Source organism: Semicossyphus pulcher, unplaced genomic scaffold (genome assembly GCF_022749685.1).
Source record: "Semicossyphus pulcher isolate SPU_LCO1_2020_fin unplaced genomic scaffold, fSemPul1.0.p SCAF_16, whole genome shotgun sequence".
NCBI classification, from domain to species: Eukaryota; Metazoa; Chordata; class Actinopteri; order Labriformes; family Labridae; genus Semicossyphus; species Semicossyphus pulcher.
In genome coordinates, this window is record NW_027211670.1 from 23,120,429 (window position 1) to 23,141,240 (window position 20,812).

The 20,812-nt window shown below is 43.8% G+C and overlaps 1 protein-coding gene across 1 annotated transcript in view; it reads right to left on the reverse strand.

Moving 5' to 3' along the window:
• The window catches only part of LOC138593428 (thyroid hormone receptor alpha-B), a 152,945-nt gene extending 132,730 nt beyond the window's left edge, over window positions 1–20,215 (reverse strand). Inside the window, exon 1 of the mRNA XM_069664430.1 lies at window positions 20,135–20,215. The gene's annotated coding sequence lies outside the window, so the exon portion shown is untranslated. The remainder of the gene's footprint in view (window positions 1–20,134) is intronic.
• Window positions 20,216–20,812: the final 597 nt, after the last annotated feature.

A 20,812-nucleotide genomic window follows, 5' to 3' on the forward strand; every position in this document is an offset into this window, starting at 1 on the left:
AAGTTAGAAAAGGTCCGTTACTTATGTTTGGCTTTCAGAGCGGACCCCGACGGGCTTAAAGTGGATAAACACATTTCAGTTTACATTCACTGTAAATTGATTGGGAACAGAGGGGGTTGATGGGTGGATTAGGACAGCTTTAGACGTTGAAAACAGAAACCAGGAGCGCTTCACCGTCACAAAGGATGTGCCTCGAAAGAAGACCAAAGCTCTTGAAGCCCATACAAACTCTGTGTACAATCCCCCGAAGCCTAAATATGTTTGAAGTCTTTGTGAAACGCTAAATTAATGCACCGCTATATAAAGCCACGTGTATTAACAGGATTGGGACCCCATTGAAATTATGGTAATCATAATCTCCATGCTTTTTTTGTCTTTTTTTTGACTGTATGTTGGTGCCTGGGGATTATTCATGATGGTGTTATATAAATGCAGATGAGAATGGTTAAAACTTAAGTGTAAAATAAGTGCTCACAGGTGCCTCTCTGTTGTGACACAATGCACAAAAGGCATAAAAATAATAAGTGAGAGCTGTTGACAACACATCCGCTCTGCATATGTGTTCCCCGCCTTCAAGAGGAGCCACCAAACTGGGAATCAGACCGAACACAATAAGACAACTGAAGATCTAGAGGGATGAACAAGTCGAGCCAAGAGGGGGGTGATGCTGGCGCCGGAGCAAAACTCACTAAATCACCGGACTAATGTGCAGCAGGCTTGTCATCCGAGCATCTCACACATGCATAAAAACAGCTCTATACACGCGAGCTTTATGTTTATGAAGCCACATAAAAGCAGAGCAGAGGGACCCCTGTGTTGACAAGAGCTCTGTAGATCTGAGCGTTACACCACGCCAGTGCAGTGAATCAATTAAAGGCAGTTTGTCAATCAGCAGCGACGTGATGCATGGGAGAGAAAAGCAGAGATGGAGTCGATGGGAAAATGAGAAAGCAGGGTCACGCAGAGGTAGCGGGGATAGCAGACGAGTCGCAGGGGGCGGGGGGAGAGCTGTTCGACTGCGCGCCCTGGGCTCCAGCAGAGACAACATCTGTAGAGCAAACTTCTTTCTGAGACACGATTTCTTTTTTCTGACAAAAAGAATGAAGGCAGATCGAGGATTAACAAGAGACGCAGTTAGAGTGATGCGAGTAAAATATGTGCATGCTCCGTTCAGCATATTAAAGACGTTCCTTCTTCTAAAAGCAAAACGATGTATATCCCTAAAATAGCACGCTAAGTGGAATCTCCTGGTCGCCTCGCTTTAGATAACATACAGTACAGAGTGAGCTTGACATGTTTTGGAAAATCATGCATCCTTTCTGCAGTTTTCCTCTTCTACATTAATGGCGAGGCACTTACTTCACAGGATGCGGGGTATCTGGGGGATTTGAAAATGCTGGGATTATCTTTTATTGGGCAATAGGGTTCATTATACTCGCATGCAATTTTGTATTTTAATGTGCGACCTGCAAGCATATGTTTCTGATTTGCAGATAAAAACGCTTGTAAAATACCAAGAAGTGAGAGATAAAGAGATTTTAAGTGGGGTGAGGGCGGGTTCAAGGAGTTATGTGGTTCACAAAAGTTCTTCTATGGGAGAGGATAAGGGACAAACAGAGGAGGAGGATTTTTTTACGTTTGCATTTTGAGAACAAAGTTAGACTGTAAAAATATCGTCCTCTTTATATTTAAAAAACTAATACTGAAAGTTACGATTGTTCTTTAACTGCATCATCAACAGATTACTCTCGACACTAAGCTTTATTCCTGTCACTTTAAAGTTGTTCTTCCCAGCATTCCAACTGTGTTCCCAAAATATAAACTGTTTTCGACTTTGTTCTCAAGTGTTTAACCTTGTGAACATCTCCATGTGGTGTTCTTCATGTGCTACAAGACATATCAGGGACAACATGAGCAGTCATCTCCATGGCTGGGCCTGTCTGCTTTTAAACTGCAGTGTACCAAGGACAGGCTGAACAACACGTTTTCAGATTAGTAGGGTTTGTGATGTCACAAACCTAAGGAGCCAATCCCGTTAATTGACGGGGTGACGCTATGCATATCATTATGTGCAACCTATGGCAACCGCTTCGACGACACTTGAGCCAGCTGGAACCATCATCATAACTTTTGCAAACTCACTACTGACTAACGTTCATGTTACAACTACTAATTACTACATTTCAAGCTAGCTAAGTTTCAACAAGTTGCCACTAAACGACGGCAGAGACGTGTTTTGTTTTCATGACGGAGGGGGCGGTTTGGAATGTGCATAGTGGGCGGGGCCTATGCAGATTCAGGAATTTTTAATGAGGCAGAAGGAGGAGATGCTTTGGGAGGATTTTTACAAGGTAATTAAACGTATTTTGCAGAAAAAACCCATCAGACAGAATTTATTATTTCAAGCAGAGCATTTGATATGTCTAAAGCTCTTTAACTTCCATCCATCCATTATCTACACCGCTCATCCTCTTCAGGGTCGCAGGGGGCCTGGAGCCTATCCCAGATGTCACTGGGTGAGAGGCGGGGCTACACCCTGGACAGATCACCAGTCAATCACACGGGTGACACAGAGAGCACACAACCTTTGACGCTCACATTCACACCTGACGAGCATGTCTTTGGAATGTGGGAGGAAGCCGGCGTACCTGGAGGGAACCCACGCATACACAGGGAGAACATGCAAACTAAGGGCTAAAAAAAGAAAACCTTCCAACTCTCTTTTATTATGTCCGGCCCTCAGACAAACTGGAAGTTACTGAGAGAGAGAGTGACAGACATGGAAAAGGGCAGTCTATCTAACAGTCAGCAAATCTTCTCTGGACAGGTCGTCTGCGGCCTGACTGTCAGCCGCCCTTCCCTCAGACACAAACACTCCCCGGGGTCAACATGTGGGGTGACAGACGTGGAGCGAGGGGGCCCAGGGTGCTGCAGCAGCCTGCAGTTCATTTAGAATACTTGAACGTGAGCCAAAATTCCTGAAGGAACACAGTAAGGGGGGAGGGGGCGGCCATAAAAACCAGTGCAGCGCTGGAGAATAAAAAGAGAAGGAGAGAGGGAAAAAAAGGGAATGTGGTGAATTTGAAATAGCTGTGTGTACATGTGTGTGTGTGTACATGTGTGTGTGGGTGAGCGCAGACATGCTGGTGTTGCTATGGTGAAACAAGATTCGAGAATGGAGGGGAACTGGAGAATTCCAAATGGGAACGCTGGGGGTGCAGTGTGTGCATGGAGCCAAATCAATGCTTTGCACCTGCACGAGTGTGTGTATCCCTGTGTGCTGTTATAGAGGTATAAATAACATTTAAGGGCGTTACAGAGGTTCAGCACTAGAAAAATAAAGGCGGCGAGGGAAGATCGGGGTCAAGGATGAGCGTGAGAGCAAAGGAGGTGAAGTGAGGAGACAGAGGAGACAGAAAATAGAAGGAAAACAAGGTCATAAACCAGGTTAGAGCGCTGTTTAAAGAGAGTCAGCTGAGGAGCCAGCTCTTCAAGCAGTGAATGAGCTGAGAAGAAGCGAGCACCATTAGGAAGTGAGACATGAATGGTGCCTCACAGTGTTTAATGGCCCGTCTTTATGTGGATGCCACAGACGGTGTATAAGAAGTGGATGTAACCTGTTGATTTAAAAGGGAAACCGATGTGAAAGTGCCTGAGACCTGCATTATTTAGAATGGCCAGCAGGGGGCGAATACACTAGCTGCAAACTGGATTACCTTCTTTCTCAGTTGATTAAACATCTTCCTTATAATTTTATGGCCTCAATCCCGAGATTTAACTCTTCTTCAATCCAGCACGAGGCTCATTTAGTAAATTATGGTCCCATTAAAACTATCAACAAAGCAGGATACACCTGATGGCTTGGTTACCTTCTCATTGACAAGTTGCTGCCACGCTGTCCTGTCAATGCCAGGAATGCGTAGCAACACTCTTGTCCAAATATGGTCACTTCTGTCTCCCCAAAAAAACAAGATGGTGACAATGCCAAGACAAGTCAACAAACCAGTGGATGACTTCAGCCTGGCTCAGTCCACCTCTTTGATACAGTCTGAGGTTGATGCACACGCAAAGATGCTGAACATGAAGTTAAACTCGTGTCGCCATTTAATCTCTAAGGGTAATTTTCCGATGAGGAGTGCAAGTCGACACCCTGACAGAGCTTTGAAAAACATCCAGCTTTTCTTTCAGACGTTCTGTGATGAAGGCCTGAAGTTAAGGTAGCAGATCGACCGAGGGGGGGTCACAGCTCCCCGCTCCCGTCCTTATTGGTTTCACCTTTAAGGCTAAGCAAACAGCGCTCCCCTGCCTCCATCCATCCATGTAAGCCCCCTTATAACCTGCTGGATCAGAGGGCAAACAATTTGTTTGAGAACCTACAAAACTCCCCTTCCTGAGAATGACTTGCCCACCGCTGGGTTAAAACCACTCTCATTTCTCCTGCTCAGCCATCAGAACACTTGCTTTACAAAAGATTCACCGGGCGGCCTCCTCCGACCTCGCAGCAGCTGTGTAGGAAGCTTTCTGAGAAACATTCATCATGAAAACGTTTATAAAACCTGCCACCTTCACTTCACTGGCTCCATGTTTATCATTCACACATCAAACATAATATAAAACACTTTTAAGTGGGATTCTTTCAGATTAACGTTCCTGGAAGGGTCGAAGGATAAAGGAAATACTGTGTGACGATGGTTTCAACTTATGAGACTTATTCTCAAGGGGCTAGTATTACCTGGGGACCTCTTGTAATTTGCACTAATTGCGGAGGTCGTCTGTGATCTTAATCCTGTGCAAAGCCATGTCCGTAATTTGAGAAGTGAAAATTCAATTCAATATTAATCCAGCTCGAATCGGCATCTCTGTAATTTGGGGTCGAATTTCGTCATCTCCGCGCCTTTTTTTCCTGCCCCTTTCCCGGTCGGGAATTATGGAGGCTGCGGTGGAAATCAAACGTTTTGACAGCATTTTGGGTGCGAATTCAGGAAGCTCATGACGCTGCACAGCGTGGGGACAAACTCGAATCCAACACAATGGCGAAATCTCGAAAGACGATGCGATGGATGATATGCGCGGTAAGGAACGTTTCTCTATCTTTCAACAGGCTTTAAGTAGACGTTACACGAAGCATTTTCAATCATATCCGCAGGGATAATGTCTGTAAATTGTACTAAAATACAGACTTTGCTTTTCCCGTGCGAATGCAGCGCACCAAACACAAACATGAGGGGGTCATTGCTAGATCACACGAGGTCCCGATGTCGTACTAGTCCCATGCTAACAGGGCTAAAGCTGGCCAATTTAAATACAACTAACCTGACTCAACTCACAGCCTTCAACAAGCCTGATAGAGATCAGTGTCACCTGTGGTCCACAAGTAGCTATGTAGCCAGGTGCAGCAGGTGCAACAGCTGATGCACAATAGTGCTAAATGATGTCATATTGTCAGATCGTCCTGATACTTCTATGTACTACGATAACATGTCCATATCTTATTTTGAATCACTCGTGCTTCTTAAGCAATGGAGCATCTTGCTGCTACTAAATTGTGGTTTCTTCAGTCTTCCTGAATAACTGTGGATTAGATCTTGCCGACTTGTCCCCTGGTTCAATGTTAACCATATGAGCGCACTCCTCCTGTGGTAATCGAATCCTCGCAGGTAGAAGTTCAGAGTTCACAGGGGTTGACGTTTTCTTGGTCATTACGCCTTCGCACGGCCAGCAGAACATTAATAAGGATCCGCTGGTTCGCCAGCCTTCTGGGGTCCATGTTGCTGTTGCATAGCAGCGATGTTCTTATGTTCCACTTAAACGCTAAGCGTACAGTGTACTCGACCATGCTGGAACAAAGAGCTAACGAGCTGCGTTTGTAGGCAGCACATTTCAAAGACTGTCCTTGATTCAGTCCTCCTTTTCAAAGACTAATTTATGCATATTGAGGTTTGTGGAGGTTTTGCAAGGGTCTGTTTTGGTTTGGGTCCAGACCTGCTCCTTGAAAAGTCAAGGTTAGGGTGAAGCAATTTGCTACTTCAATTTGAAAGACATAAACCTCATCAGACGTATCCTTTACACGTTTAAACGCTCTCTAACATTCTTCTGTTTCCCCAGACACATTCATACACATTACTTATATCTGCAGACGGATGATTCTGCAGCAGACCTCCCTGATGGTGTCAGATGTGGCACACTTAACGTATTCACTGCATGCTACTTCCCTAATGAAATCATAAATACATCACGTCCTGAAACCCTAACCCAAATACAAACACATAAATCTTGAGCAAACTGCTCCTTTGAATGCAGGTCTTGGTTTAATGCTCTCATGCACCTGAGTGTTGGTTTTAGCTCAGTCTGGACTTGCACTCACCCTGACAGAAACAGGAACCGGCTTGGTGAGTCTGTTTCGCTGCGAGCCCCCCTTTTTTCTTCCTCTTTATCAGCACCTTCTATTTATAGCGCCTTTACTGCAGCAGCACAGCTTAGTACAGTATGTTCCACAAAACACAGGCCTCATCTGACCACATCCCCAGGCATGCCTCAGCAGTCGTCTCCCACTGCTGCATGCACGAGCGTACGGAGAGCGTTGGAATTATCCTGACAGGAGGAGGCACACACACACACACATGCACACACACAGATGCATACATATATGGACTCACATGGCCTTAGGCACACACACAAACACATTAACAGAAATCCTGGGACACACAGACGCTAATAAACACACGAGGACATTCGCAGAGACGCCACACAAGGACACACAAACACGTTTAGAGAAACAAACAGACGAGGACACACACATATAGAGTTAAATATAGCGAGTGATGTAAACACGGACCGGGCACACTACGAAGAAGATATACAGAAGACTCAATTAAAGAGAAGCAACAGTGAAAGCAACATTTAATGACTTATTTGCTTTAAAATAACAGCTGTAAAATCAGATGATAAAGTTGTTATAGGTCGAATGAGGCCTCGGCCTGCCGTGTCACTTTGAGCAGCTACACTTTATGAAACGTCTCCTGTTACCTGTCTTAACTCTGTATCAATCTTCTACTGGCATGTAAATCTTGAGCAGGAAAGTGAATGGGAAAGTCGCGATGTTGTTGTGAGTCAACATGTACACATTAACAGCTCCAGTCCAGTTAAACAAACTGGCAGGAATGCACTGGTTGAAGCCTTTAAAGATGGATGTTTAAGGGGCCCAGTGGGCAGAGCAGGTGCCTCATATACTGAGGCTACAGTCCTCAACACAGTGGCCCTTTGCTGCATGTCCCCCGGCCTCTCTCTCGTCCCAATACTTCCTGTCTCTCCTCAGCTGTCCTACTGTATCAATGAAGCCAAGACAGCCTAAAAATATTACATTTTAAAGGCTAAATTCTGAACTGAATACTCAGGTGGAGCCAGGAATTAAACTACAACATCTGTGGCCTCGTACTTTATATTTCAGATATTACATCCATCAATCAATCCATTATCTACACTGCTTATCCAGTTCAGGGTCCCGGCGGGGGGCTGGAGACAATCCCAGCTGTCATTTGGAGAGAGGCAGGGTTACATGCTGGACCGATCGCCTGTCGGTCACAGAGACAGACAACCATTCACGCTCACACTCGCACCTACGGGCAATTTTAGAGTCACCAGTGAACGTAACGAGCATGTGTTTGGACTGTGAGGAGGAAGCCGGAGAACATGCACACTCCACACAGAAAGGCCCTGGGGTTCGAACCAGGAACCTTCTAGCTGTGACGCAACAGCCCTTACCACTGCGCCAGCGTGCAGCCCTGAGATATTACAAACAAGTTGTGTTTTGATCCAGGCCTCTCAGGTGTTGAACAGAAAATGACTCAAGTGCACACGTGACATCACAACAGGTGCTGTCAGAGTAAAAAGCACGACTCACCGCTGATGAAGCACCTCCACAACGACAAACAACTTAACACTGAGCTGATGATGTTATGGGGAAATGGTGCTTTAATACGCTCAAGGAAGGAGAGGGTAAAGGTCACAAGAGCGTCACAACGATAGAGGTCAAAGGTTTTCTGAGAACACCACAACATACTGTGACTCTTGATTTCAAGCAAAGCAAAATAAAACAAGCCGTTAAACAAAGCTACAAATTTAACTTCACTTCACTCAAGGTTCAACAACAGCTTCAAAGTTTCCAAAATAGAAACAAACGTGGGAATTTGCTCTGACAAGCGGCCAAACACCGAACAAAGTTTCTAACAGCACCGTCGCACACATAAACACACACACGCGCGTGCAGGTGTGTCAAACCACACTGGCACAATTTCAGCTAAACTAACCTTGACAGACTTGGCAGAAGTCGCACACACACGAGCTGCTTTGCCAAAAGGCACGTGGGCAATTTATGTAATAGAGATAACACCTCAGCTGGCAGCGAAGATCAAACAAAGAAAAGAGGAAATTACATCAAGGTACAAAGTATATATCATACTCCGGGTTTGTACAGAGAATGAAAAGTTAAATACCAGAGCCCTTTGAACGCCTTTATCATTACATCACTGTGTTTTTATAATTGCATTTGAAGTTTTTCGGATTCATTTATACCGACAACACTCATGTCACTTTGTTTTTTAACTTGTTTTTGCTCCTTTCAGAAGACAATTTTAATGTTTTTAGTCGGAAAAATACCAAAACTCAAAAAAACAAACAGTATTCCAAACGAATATTAAATATTTTTGGTTTTATATGAGCTATCGTGATGATGAAACACCAGATTATGTTGAAATAAAAGCGTTTTATTTTTTAACATATTCAAATTAAACTGAAAACGGTTGTAATCTCACATTTATTCAGCTTTCAAGGCTTTGTATCGGAAGGAAGACGATATAATCATACAAATAAGAACGTAAGCCGGAGAGTGAGGCCTCTCCAGTCATTTGGGACTGATGTGCGTGATGATATGACTCATACTCGCGCTCTCGGTTCAGGCTTCTGTGTCGCTCCGTTATCATTAATGATCCCACTCGTACTCCAAAAGCCTACGCTCGGTTAATGTTCAACCAACCGTCAAGTCAAATAAAACAGAGGTGTGAATGCGATCAAAGTTTATTATGCCATCTATAAAAGTCTACTCGACTCCCGGCCGCAGAGGTGAGAGGAAAATGTCCCAGTATAGCTTTAGCGCCACATGGCATGTTTCAACCAGCCCGACAGTTTACAGCAATGCATCTTTAATGAGAAGGTGCAGAACATGGTTCACTGCTCTGGAACTCGTCCAAATACAGTACAAAAGGTAGGCTGGTGCATACCTGTGCCTTCCCTTCTATATATGGGAAAACATTCATTCAGGCATAGTGTGCTTGTCCGTGCGTGCGTTTACCTGTGTTCATGCAGAGGTGGTCGTATATATCCAGTATGTTAAAGACTCGCTTCTTCATACGTCTGTATTTCATAATGTGCATGTAAGGAGAGTGAACCAGCCTAAAAGACTCTCCCACATGGCTGCGTAAAACTCAAAGCAGACTGTGTAAAGTGTCGTAGTAGACCTAACAGTCTGGACCACGTGGAGAGCCACAAGAGTGTCCACTGTGTGTAGCCAGCCAGCGTTCCTGACCCCGGGCGTTAAATACTCCTCCCCGCCTTTATTGGAGTCCTCTAAAGTTCACTGTATTTCTGTGGTGGAGGAGTAGGAGAGAGCCGGGAAGACTGGAATATTTGTGGCCTGACAACAAAAGAGCTGGAATGCCCACTCTAAACTAGTTAATGCTGCCCACCACCACTCTCAAGTCATTTATGCCCTTTTTCCCTCGAGTCTCTCTCAATTTTCTTCTCTTCTCTGAGTTTTTTTTCCCTCCACTTCTTTTTATGTCTTTACCCCTCTAGGAATAGCAGTCTGGTCTTCATTATGGATGTGTTCACTGGATCCAGAGCTTTGTAACCATGTTTAAAGCAATTTGGACATAATAAGCGTGCAGATATAGGCGCTTTTGTTTCGAGTCCCAGAGAGGTGGCCACAAAGAGAGAGTGTCTTGGGCAGAAGGGAGCTTTCACCATAAATTCATCATATTCACACGGCAGCCATTTTTTCTCTGACGACAGTTAGGGTGAAGCGCTCAAATGTTAAAAATCCTAAAGGGACATGAGGCCTTTTGTCCAACTTAAAACAACATATTTCATATTTCATGAAGACAACAAGTATTGTAATTATTCAACTACTTCTTAGCTAACAGTACCGTTCGATGTGTGTCATGATATGATAGGAGAGGCGTGAATTCCAAGCTAACAGTGGTGTTAGCTAGCTTACAGTAACATTAACAGTTAACAGTTATTGTTCGCTAGGATTTAGTTGAACGTTAACGTTAGCTGCTGGTACCTAACGAGAGAAAACAGCTAATTCACAAAGCTATCATTAGCGTTCAACCAATTCCAAGCTAACATAAACTGTAAACATTACTCTAAGCTAGTTAACATGACTGTTAGCTAGGAATTTATGCCCCTCCTATTGTATAATGCAACGCTATCAAATACTATTGTAAGCAAGGAAGCGGTTGAATGCTATCATTAGCTTGTGACTTAGCTGTTGGTACCTAATGAGTTATCAAATCCAAAGAAAACTAAATCTCAACAGCTAACATTAGCAATTAACTCATTTCCAGCTAACATAAACTGTTAACATTACTGTAAGCTAGTTAGCATGACCGTTAGCTAAGAATTTACGCCTCTCCTATTCTTTCATTCAACACTATTAAATGGTAAGATAAGCTAGGAAGTTGTTGAATGCTATCATACGACTGTAACTCAGCTGTTGGTACCTAATGAGTTTTCAAATCCAGAGAAAACAGCTAAATAACAACAGCTAACATTAGCAATTAACTAATTCCAGATAACACAAACTCTCAACATTACTCAAAGCTACTTAACATGGGGAAGCGATGGAATGCTATCATAAGCTTGTGACTTAGCTTTTGGTAGCTAACAAGTTATCAAATCTAGAGAAAACAACTAATTTACAGCAGCTAACATTAGCATTCAAGTGATTCCAAGCACATGTAAACTGTTATCCATACTTTTAGCTAGGAATTTATGCCATCCTATTGTAGCATGCAGTGGTTATGTAAGGTAGGAAGTTGTTGAATGCTAACATTAGCTGTTGTGACTTAGTAGCTAATGCGTTTTCAAGTACCATGGGACCATATTTCAAGATAAAACAACAACGATTTGATGTCTCACTAGGTACCAATAGCTAAGTCACAACAGCTAACCTTAGCATTCATCCATTTCTTAGCTAGCATTACCATTAGCTAAGAATTGACCCCTCTACTAGCGTATTATGCAACACTAACATGTTAACAAGGAAGTGGTTGAAATGTAATACTGGCTGTTGTTTTATGGCAGCAAATGAGGTATCAAATATGTTGTTTAGAACACAGCAGTTCAACATTTTAACAGCTTTTGAGCTTCCCACCATAAACGACAACGAGTAAATAAAGTGAATAAGCACGAACTCTTTACACACTGACCTCTGGGTTGAGTTTGCCTGAGTACACACAATCTGATCAACACAGATACATGCACACCGCTCTCTAGAGCCATAAACGCCCCCAGTACAGAACCATAAGAGCCAGCATGTTCTTACATGTACTCTCTGAGAGCGCGAGCAACAAAACGACCCACTTTCTCTCCAAACGAGACAAACTGTACAGTCCTACTTATCCGCAGTGATGTGTTACTCATTAAACTTGTAAACCAGTAGCTTTTTTTGTCCTCAGCCTGGGGTAAAAGACACTGTGAGGTCTTAGTCTGCGCCATACATGGTGTCTTTATCTATAATCCTATACAGCTGAACCCTGGCAGGGAGAGCAAACACAGCCAGGGCAGTGTTTAACAAGAAAAGGCGTCTGGCGTGGTCGAGCACTTTGAACCCGTTCTCTCTTTCCACGTGAATGGCAGCGCGGCAACAGCCTGGCCTGTACATTACATACTGTATATAATGTGGCGGGGGCCAACTGTTTGTGCAGCGACTTGTGTTCACATCACTCCCGGCTGCACCTGTTGTGCGCCTCAACTGACACTGCCTGAAGGAAAGATTAGGCAGGGGAGGAGGGGGAGACACGCAGGCAGCGGAAGAGGGACAAAATGTAATAAAGAATCGCCCCTTATGAATCGTAGATCTGATATATGTATATAATAAACACAGCTGCGATAAACAACAGCTTTAGATGCTTTGTTGTTACCAGCAGATACGTGACATCAGTGTGACTTACTGAAGTGTGATTTAAGTGTTTACATCAAATCATACAGGCGAAAAAAGAGGCTTTCATCAGGCCCTCTTCACATGACCAGCCACATAAAAACACTCACTACAGCTGCACATACTGTCACACTTTGTGCACAACTACAGTGGCTGGGACGAGTTCAATGCCTTGTTTGTTTTGTGAAGTGCATTTACTGATTATGTCATCTGTAAATGAATGTTTAATAATCCACGGTATGACGACGTGTCAGAAAATAAGTTGGTGACTGTTCGATGAAAGTGATTTACCCACTTCAGTCCTTCAGTGTATGATCATTACGAGCACAACAAGGGGAGGCCGTCCTCACCGGGAAGTTTGTTCCAATACTCGCTCCGACAGCAGAGCCTGCTGTTCAAATATATTATCAACAGTCAGCGCTAGTTTGATTTACCTCAATGATCACAGAGTTTTTAGGAATACTGAATCATATTTGATGACATCAAAGTGAACGTCTTTATTGAACCTGTATTTATGTAAATCTTCTCCATCTTTCTGTCGCTCCCTGATGCGAGTGATCTTGTTTTCCACTTAAGATTTGTTTCCATTTGTTGACAGATTTATTTGGATAACATAATAACATAACAACAACAACAACTATGATGTATGCTGATCTTTCCCACAATCCTCAGCGACACTTCAGAAGACGCTCATATTAATGTTTTTGTGTCGCAGATTACACCGAAGGACAACAATGAGATTATTTATAAAAAATATAGAACACTCTGATTGGATTACAACAGTTGTTTAGGTTTGTCATTGATTAATCACTTTTTTGTAGGTTAACTGAGTTTATATATTAGATCTGGGAGATTAATAGAAGATTTTGGCGTCCAACAACTCTGAAGAAAACTTAAAACCAAAATTGTCCCACATTCTGTTTGGTAATGATTCTCTTCTTTTATAATTTAAGCGCACCCCTTTCTAAAATCTCCAAATACAACATTAAGGTTATAATCTTGAAGATTTCAGTTTTGTTCTCTTTGGCGGCACCTGTGGTGATAAACGGTAATTACAGGAGCACACTTCCCAGATATCCAGACAGTGCTGCATGTGTGACGTCCACGGTTGGCTCCGGTTGTAACTCTTGATTTTCCTGGCTGACGGTCGCTTTCCTTTTCAGACTGTTTGCTTCATCTGAGCGTCGAGTTTGTTTCTTCTTCTTTGGATTTTCACTTCTTGTTGAAGTTGTATCTGTAGTCATCCATCTTTTCTTTGTTTGTTCAGCCAGAGTAGATTACTGTTTACTCGCAACACTTGCAGAGAGCGGAAAAGCAGCCGCTTAGCTCCGCCTACCCTCTCTGGCAAACCAACCACTGCTGGCTGATGGAAAACGTGTCACTAACTGTCGGGTTAGTCACCCAGTCTGTAAGATTGCAAAGAGCCATAGGCTCAATCACCATTGTGTTACCTCATTCGGCGATAGATAGAAACTTAACAGACATTTATTTAAATGAAAATCTTAAAGATAACTTTAACATTGATTCATGCAGACAGCAGACGCACAACACACCAGTAACAGCACAGGGAAATCATAAAGTCCAATGGACTGGCAGGACATGGCAAATAATCGACTTCTTCTTGTACAGATTGCCTGTGTTTTCTCCTCATGTGGGACAGCTACGTACCATTTGGTCATAAATTCTGTTAAAAACAACGTCCAGAAGTCCAGAATGTCTCTGCCAGCCTCACACAATTTTACTGTCCTGCTGTCGACCACCAAAATGATATCCGGTTTGCTTTCCACTGCGTTCCTAAATCAACGCGAATGTGTTCAGCTCAAGCCCAAATAACAAAGTAATAATGTTAGTAACTGGTTCTCTTAAACCAAGTAGCCTAATGTAAATGACAAGGAAAGTCATTAAAAACTTCCCATCAGAAGGTTTGCAAGGCATATCTTCAAAGTATCCAAACCCCACGGATATGCAGGTCACTGATGTTAAACCAGAAACAGCAGAAAATCCTCGTGTTTAAGAAGCTGGAACAAGCAAAGGTTGAGCTGCAAATTAACATGTCAGTTATTTGATGCATATATAGAACATCAGTTAACAGTTAAATCCCCCCTGTGGTGACATCACCTAAAGTCTTTCCTGCAGGCAGTTTGCCAGTTTGTGATCACCACATCCATGTTACATTATCGTCTCTATCAGAAGTCCTATCACACCCTGTAATTAGAAGAGGCTAAATTACATAATCCCTGTAGACCTCACAAACATGTAACCGCCAACAAGGTTCAAAGCACTGCAGCAGATAGATAACTGCTGATTCCAGGAGCAGGTAGCGGTTAAACGTCTCTGTGGCTTTAATTGACTTGATGACAGTCTATGCAAACATCCTGCTATCTCAGATCAAACTGTAGTCGAGCGAGTAAACAGAGGATATTAATCATTTGGTGCACGCACAGACCTACAAAGCTGGAGGGCTGCAGAAAATGTTCACGCAGGTCCAGTATGCAAATGCATTAAAAAGTAGAGCTATCGAAGTGTAAGACTCGCTGTAACTGCAGCGAAACAGGAGCTCCCAGAGAAACTTGTGAACTTAGAACAATGTGTCCAGTCTGGTTTGCAAAAAGAAGTCGTTCTTTGTTAGTTTGAAAGTGGATAGCGATTGATACAATCATATCTGTTTCACACCGTGATATCCAGTTGGCTGTCTGACAGGAGCTGCTGCTGAGATCCAGAGAGACCTGACGAGGAATTCAGCGATATAACGCAGCGTGAATGTTACTGGTCCAAGCTGTGATTGCATGTGAACAAACAGGGGTCAAAGGTCGAGACACTCAGACAGCAAATGTTCTTGCAATCATTTCAGCCGTCAACTCCACGCACACGATAATCGGCGTTTCGATCTGGCGTCTGACGTCTTTCCCTCTGATATGGGCTGAAATCTACATTTTTATCTGAGTGGTGAAACAAAGTGCTCGCGCAGCATCAAAGAGCAGAAAGAAGACGAGCCGTGAAGCTGTGGAGACTCAAACTTCATCAGACAGTGTGAACAGGAACGTATTTTCGTTGGCATGAATGTCTGCTTGTTCGAAGGTTGAACACATCAATCTTTTAAACTCACTTAAGGGTTCATTGGAGGGCGTTTGAGCCAGACTGCTCCGTCGACACGGCTGATATCATCAGTTAACAACATATATATCAGTAACGCTGCAATGGCTCATGCTGTCAGATAAGTGAAGAATGTGAAACTATTTAACAGAGGGTCAGAGAAAGTGTTGTCTTTACATAGTTTATCTATCTATAAAATGTCCCCCTCCATGGTCACAAGATCTAAATATATTCTCATAAACATGTTCTTCAACAGGATCCTTTAAATTGGGTTATTAATAGATCATTTTAATAAGACACACATCAGCTGGTTTATCTGATATTTTATGTTCTCGAATAATTATAGAGCACATAACTTCAAACTTCAGGACTTGTATATATGAGCAGGTTTCTGTCGTTTTGTATCTTTAAAGGGGGGGCATTATGCTAATTTCAAGCTTCATATCTCTCTACCTGTGGAGTAGCTTAGCATAATTTACAGTTAAAAAATCTCTCACACTGGTGCTCTGTGCAGGCCCTCTTACAGCCTCTGCCTGAAACAACTCAGCTCTGTCCCTTTAAGAAACCCTCCAAAGCTGCAGTTTGTGACGTCACAAACCTGGCGCTCACAGCAGCCTGCAGACTGAGCTGAGAAGCCTGGGGATTACTCCAACATACTTTAACCTAAAGTTTTGAAACTTCACCCACGTTTAGTTTGAACATCCAACATTGTAACATTATAAACATGTCTTAAAATGTGAAACAGAATAATACCCCCTCTTTAAAATCATGAGGATGAGGACCAACCGTCAGGTGCTCTACCTCTACTGGAAGCCGTTTTTGTGTGATTAGCTTGTTAGCTTTAGCTTGTGCAAGACTGCTCATGCAACATGACTATAAAGGAAGAATGCAACCACATAGGCGGACAGGTAAGGTAAGGTATTTGGACAATTATATAACAGAAATTCTTCTATAATATAGCTCCTACCCTTCAAGAAATGACGTCACATGATGCTGGTTGTAGCTGCAAAGTGTTCCTGTAGCCTGACATAGCTTTGGAAGTGGATTACTCGCAGTTCAAACGAGGAATCAAACAGATGTATTTACAGAGATTGCAAATAATAAACAGGTCCTGGAGGCGAAACACATCTCGCCTTCAGAAACATCACGCAGCATTCAGCTCACTCTGCAGCACCACTGAACTCCAGCAAAACAACTGAGAGGAGTCAGAAGCATCAGGAACTCAACATCACACCACAGAGACTTTCTACTCTCTGCCAACTGTGGTTTAAACTTTTCCGCTTTAGTCTCCCATCTGACCCCAGACGGAGCGCGTCTTCAACACCCGGCCTGCTGATCCGATCCGATCGCACGAAATATGAATGAAATAACAGAGTATCAACAGCGAGCAGCAAAAGAGGAACCATTTTTGTGTTTTGCTGAGAGCAGGCGAAAAACCACTTCCTCTCTGTGAATGAGAGAGCTGTCCAAGAAACCGCACGGTTTCACAAAATACCACCCACTCGTTTTCTATGATGTTGCAACCTAACATTACAGCTGTACCTTGTTTATCGTGCACTGCTATAAAACCATACAGCGGAACGCAGAGGGAGCGATATCCCTGCACAACAAAGAGGCAGGTAAAGCCACTCAGCGCGGTTTATGACAAATTAAGCTGCAAACAAAATGACAAACTAATTAAGGCAGGTATTAGCCAGTGTCATTATTCAGTCATTGTTTTCTCACTTCCTGGAAATGTCACTTAGCAGCATGCTAATTAATCCTCGGCTTTTTGCAGATGAAACTAAAGTGCCGTTACTCTGTGCAGTCTAGACATCAAAGAGCCACGAGGCAGGTTATTAAGTTTGTTTATTGATTACCAAGATGAATGCTTACTCAAATGTCACAAACAGAGAAAGAGACAGCTTGCATCCACATCCGTCTGAGCGTAATGGTTTCATTCTAAATGTCACTGTGACTCTCTCTGCACAGCATTAACGCTCATGAAGCTTAGTTCTTCCGGTGAGTACCGGGGAGGGCTTGAATGGCCATCAGAGAAATTCAATTCACTCAGATTGAAATTGAGGTTTAGTACGGGAGCTGTCCAAAAGCGTGCGCTGGGATTACGCCGGGCCAGGTGGTGAGTCAAACTGTCGGAGAATAAAAGTGATTCAACGCTTGGCTCGGAGCCGCTCACAGTTTGCCCGTCCTGCTTTAAAGGGCCGCAGCGCTTCCTGTTTGGATATAAATGTCAGCAGAGCTCAGAGATTATCTTTGTATGAATTTAAATGCGTGTGACTGTGTGTGTCAGCGCGCACTTGGATGTTTATACATATTTGTCCATTTGATTATGTGTGTGCGTGTTTGTTTTTGCATCCGTGAGCCCAGGTGGGGGGTGAGCGTACCGGTCGGTGTTTGTGTGCGTGTGTGCCAGAGCGGGAAAGCGATTCTCCTGATGGGCATGACAGCTGTGCAGGGAGCCGCTCGGCTCGTTCTCTCTGCCACCTGAGAAGCACGAGGGCGGGATGTTTGTGTCTGCGCAGCGTCCCCGCTCACCTCTCATCCCTGTGACAGGAGCTACTTTGTTTTGATTCATGTACTGGCCTGTTAAAACGGGAAGCTAACTGGGAACAACAAGTTTTTCAAGAGTGAGTGTGGGTCCTGCTGTTGTTTTATCAGCAAAGACCATTCAGACAGCAGCTCCTCATCTTAAACTGGCACCAACAGTCACTTTAACCTCAATATCAATGGTGTGAGGCTGCAAATATAGATCTGCAAAGATACATGTAACTGTGACTGTAGAGAGAGGGGCGTAAAGCCTCAGACGCACCAAACACGACATCAAAGACGTGGCGGCAACTACGGCTTCAGGCCTCCTGTGACTGGGCCAAGAAGTTGTGCTTTAACACAACACAGTCAGAATGTTCTGCCTTAAGATGAAAGGAAATAACAATCTGCTCCAGCAGGTGGCGATAGACTGGAAAACCTTTGACCGCTGAACTGTTGTTTCATATAATAGAGCGATGTTTGCCCACCATTTACACAGCAGCATCGCTCAACACACTGGTCACAGTTTGTAACTTCTAATACAGAAAGTGGTTGCAAATGGTGCTCGTGCCAAAGACAAGTACCGACTAATGCCAGCAATGTGGGTCACACCACAAGAACAAGGGCAACAGATGCTCTGCAGAGGCCCAACACTGGCCGTTGACCAGCCGTAACGAGCAGTCGTTGTTCATTAGAAACATCGATTGTACATCGGAGGCTTACCCGTATGTTCCTGTTGATCCAACTTCCTGGAGGAAGCCGGGTTTGAAACCGAGAGGAAAAAAGCCACACAAATGTGTACGCTCAGCACCTCTGCTTTTTGAGCAGCCCGGAGAAACATGTTCCAGCCCTGAGTAAGTTGCCGAAGGGCAAAACAAAACTTGGCTGTGCAGGCAGGTGAGCTCTGCCAAAGATAGTTGGCTGCAGAACAAAGCAGCACGCTGAAACATCTAATATTAGTATGTTCTTATGGTTCGACAGGGCCAGCAGAGTGGTGAGTGTTCTCTGGTGAAACAATATCTCTGATTACAGCACATTAGGTTAAGCTCTCATTCATGTCGTATCACTTATTATACACTTGAAGCTGAATTTGGACTTCCTGTATAAGCAGCAAGTGATATAAGGCAGCAGAGGCCAGAAGCTGTTGCATTATCAATGCATGACATACACATTTAAATCAATACTTCCTGTTGTGGATCTCACTTTCAGGCTGTTGCTACAGCTTGTGCTTAAATGCTTCCACTCTAAACAACCTCTACCTCCCAAGCCGACGAAGGGTGATCACAGATCTCAAATCAGTCTCTGAGTTCCAGTTGTTCTACACTTGTTTTGGATTCAACGCTGCATCCAGACTCAATGAACTGACACTGAACCCAGACCCGGACAAAAGCTGCTGTATCCTGCTACATCTTTGTACATGCACAGAGCAGCACCAGAGCTGCAGGATTCATATAAAAGCATGAAAAGGCAATATATGAGGACACGGCTGTGAAGCAAAGGTTTGACCTGTCGGTGAGGCACAGCATGATAGCCTGGGGTTAGCTTCAATGAAGAAGGGGAAAAGTGCAAGTTCAACACTGTGCAAGAGAGTGCTGACTGTTGCAGCACCAGGCCAATTCGAGTGTTTCCGTTTTGATTTCAAGTCCTACGTGTGGAGAGGAGGGATGCAGAAATATTCATCCCTGTCGCACCAAGCTAGAGGAGGGCTCAGAGGACATATCGTCGACTAAAAAATATGTCACAGATTTTTTCGAGGCGAGGGGTTGATGCCTAAGAATCAGATTATGCAAAGTTCTCTAACATGAAATTTGATTTGTAAATGAAGGCTGGCACAGCCCGTAGACCTGTTGCCTACATATGTCGTCCTCGTGCTGCAAAGCCATCAGAGGGAAAAGAGCTGCCGCCGTTTGACATTTGGATGTTGCACTAATCCATAATGCAGTTTTGATCATTCTCCAAAGTCATGACAGATAAAAAGGCAGCCAGTGAGCTGCACATGTGTGCTGTGTCGCTTAGTACTGTACATACAGGAACCCCGCATGACACCACATCTGATATCTGCACCTGTGGAAATTAGACACTGTGTTCCAGCATGGAAAAACAAAACCAACCCCATCGCCCCGGCATTCTTTAGACTTCGTGACACTACGAAGGTATCACTGTAACTATACACTCACAGATCCCATTGATGTAGGTTCACAGTTAATTAAGTGTGTGCAGAAACGGGACCTTTGAGTGACCTAACTGCAAAAGGTCGGCCTCCAGAGGTGTGCACAAAGCGTTTCAAACATGTCTTACCTTGGACTCAGTTTGGTTGTCTTCTCTTCAGTATTTCTTTACATTTGATAGCAGCTTTCAGCCAAACGCGGATCTTATAGAAATCTGAAATCAGAGAAGAAAATATGTCACTCCTTCACATCTTTGCCAAGAAAAGATAAACATCGCACCACGCCAGACACTCAGCAGGCTTACAAAGTGATCCTGCAAGACAGGAGTTAGCCAAATCCAACAGATAGCCGCAGCCCTGCACAGGGAAATCCACATGGCCACTGATGCATGCATACACAGCCAAGTCAGAGATGACATGGGAGGAGTCTCCGAGTTCAAGGAAAATGGAAATCCCCAAAGGAGGTTCAAGGTTTTCTTGTCTATGCAAACTGATGTTAGATTTTCATGTGACCAGCTTACCACTAAAAGGCTTAGTAGTCTAATCCTTTAGCCAAATGAAGTGTCTAACTTGAGGCTTAGGCTGGCAAGAGGAATCAAAGGGAGTTTATAGTATGAAACTTGCTAGACTTTCAAAAGGCCAGGAGTGCACGCTATCAGTTCAGGAATGTATTGATGCAAAGGAATTTCTGCTCCATGTGGCACAGGTATTCCTCTCTGCGGCTACTCTACTCGTCATGCAACAAGGCCTGTTATTAACAGCAGAGGTGCTGCGATAAACGAAAGGCTTCGGGTCATATTAAGCAGACA